Raw genomic sequence first — 2,500 nt, 5'->3', positions numbered from 1 at the left:
TCTGGTTTTGAGAAGCCTAATTTCTCAAAATTGGTATTTAGGCAGTGTGTTACATATCTCAGGGCCCCAATAATTACAGGTATAAACCAGAACTTGTAATCTGGATAGAGTAACTGCAGATTTCTCAATAGTTCAGCACAGGTATTCTCTTTTTCACTGATCTTCACCTTTATGTTAGCATCCGCTGGGTAGCTAATTTCCACAACTGTGTACAGTTTCTCTTCTCTATCCCAAATCATTATATCAGGTCTGTTGTGTTTACATTTTATTGAAGTCTTCACTAGGATATTCCACCAGTACTGCTTTTTATTATGAGTAGCTATGGCTTCTACCATACTGCAGGCTCTTATTGTTTTTGTCCTCAAGGTTATCCTTCCAATGGATTTCGTTATAAAGTGTCCTAGCTACAACATCATATCTCATCGCCAGATAATACCATGATGACATTTTCAGGCAACTGCTTGTAATATGGGTGATATCTTCAGTGTTAACTCCACAAAGTCTTGCATCTCTATCCCTTTTGTGCATCAGGTATTTGGTTCCTGGATTGCAAACACATACTCTTCAAAATGGGAGGTAGTAATCTGGCTATTGGTCCATGATAAACTGCTTTCATGATCAACATTACTGTCATCTTGGAGATTTCAACTAACATATCCATGCATAGTCTTCTGTACATACAGGCTCATCCTTTCATCTGATGATATGTTGTGGTAGAGTTGTGTGACTTCTTTGGGCATGTATTCTAGGTTATCAGACATAAAATGTTGCTCAAGGAGCTGCCTTCTAAGTCTTATTATGTTATCAGCCTCATGTATGCAAACTTGGTCAAGGGATGCACTTCGACACTTGGTGGTTGAAAGATGTTGCTGAAGGGATATGATATGACATTCAAAGGCATTTTAGATTGATGTCAAGCCTCTGCCGTTTTGTTTTCATTTTAGTTAGAGGTGGTCTATATATATATATATATGTGTGTGTGTGTGTATAAAAAAGAAAAGGATAAAAAGACCAATGGCAAAGTTAGAATTATATTTTATGGATAAAGTCTTACAGCTGTTTCAGGGAAAATCCAATGTATCCCTTCATCGGAGACGGTAATAGTAGAGGAATGGATTATTACATCTATAAGAGGAGATTTGTAGTAAGAAGTGAGAGCGATGCGCAGAAAAAAGAACAAAGAAGAAACAGTACTTGGAGTGTAGCTCCATTCCAGCAGTAAATATCCATGTAAAGAATCCTTGTGGGTATTTTCCGGAGATAATTGTAGTAGCAAAGGTGGATATATATCATATCGTATCCGAAGTACTCTGTGCGTTGTTTACTCAAAGGATAGCCCGAATCGTCCATAAAATATAATTCTAACTTTGCCATTGGTCTCTTTATCCTTTTCTTTCTTTATACATACACACGCTAATACACGACCTATGTTATATTCTCCACTCATGTTGCTACAACGACAGGGGCAAAGCTAGTCGTTATACAGCACTTACTTGGTATTACCTGTATCTTTAGGGTTTGGTTGACTCCAATACCCTTCATAACATTTATCATTATATATATATATATATATATGTATATATATATATATATATATATATATACATATATATATATATATATATATATATATATATATATATATATATATATATATATATATGTGCATATATATGCATGTATGTATGTATGTATGTATGTATGTACTTATGCATGCATGCATGCACGTATGTATGTATGTATGTATGTATGTATGTATGTGTATATGTATGTATGTATGCATGTGTGTATGTATGCACGTATGTATGTATGTATGTATGTATGTATGTATGTATATGTATGTGTGCGAATTTGTATGTTTTGCTTTATGTATGTATTCTCATGCATGTAGTTGCATATCTAGATATGCTCATCTATATTTAAATGATAAATTTCTGGAAAGTTTTACAGATTTTTACAGTTCAAGTGATGGAGTGGATCTGTAGTCTTTAAATCAGCTTTTTCCTTTCTGGTTTGGGAAGCCTAATTTCTCAAAATTGGTATTTAGGCAGTGTGTTACATATCTCAGGGCCCCAATAATTACAGGTATAAACCAGAACTTGTAATCTGGATAGAGTAACTGCAGATTTCTCAATAGTTCAGCACAGGTATTCTCTTTTTCACTGATCTTCACCTTTATGTTAGCATCCGCTGGGTAGCTAATTTCCACAACTGTGTACAGTTTCTCTTCTCTATCCCAAATCATTATATCAGGTCTGTTGTGCTTACATTTTATTGAAGTCTTCACTAGGATATTCCACCAGTACTGCTTTTTATTATGAGTAGCTATGGCTTCTACCATACTGCAGGCTCTTATTTTTTTTTGTCCTCAAGGTTATCCTTCCAATGGATTTCGTTATAAAGTGTCCTAGCTACAACATCATATCTCATCGCCAGATAATACCATGATGACATTTTCAGGCAACTGCTTGTAATATGGGTGATATCTTCAGTGTTAACT

This window comes from Octopus bimaculoides, chromosome Z (assembly GCF_046866305.1).
Source record: "Octopus bimaculoides isolate indiv1 chromosome Z, ASM4686630v1, whole genome shotgun sequence".
In the NCBI taxonomy this organism is placed as follows: Eukaryota; Metazoa; Mollusca; class Cephalopoda; order Octopoda; family Octopodidae; genus Octopus; species Octopus bimaculoides.
Note: the sequence above shows the minus strand (reverse complement) of the source record.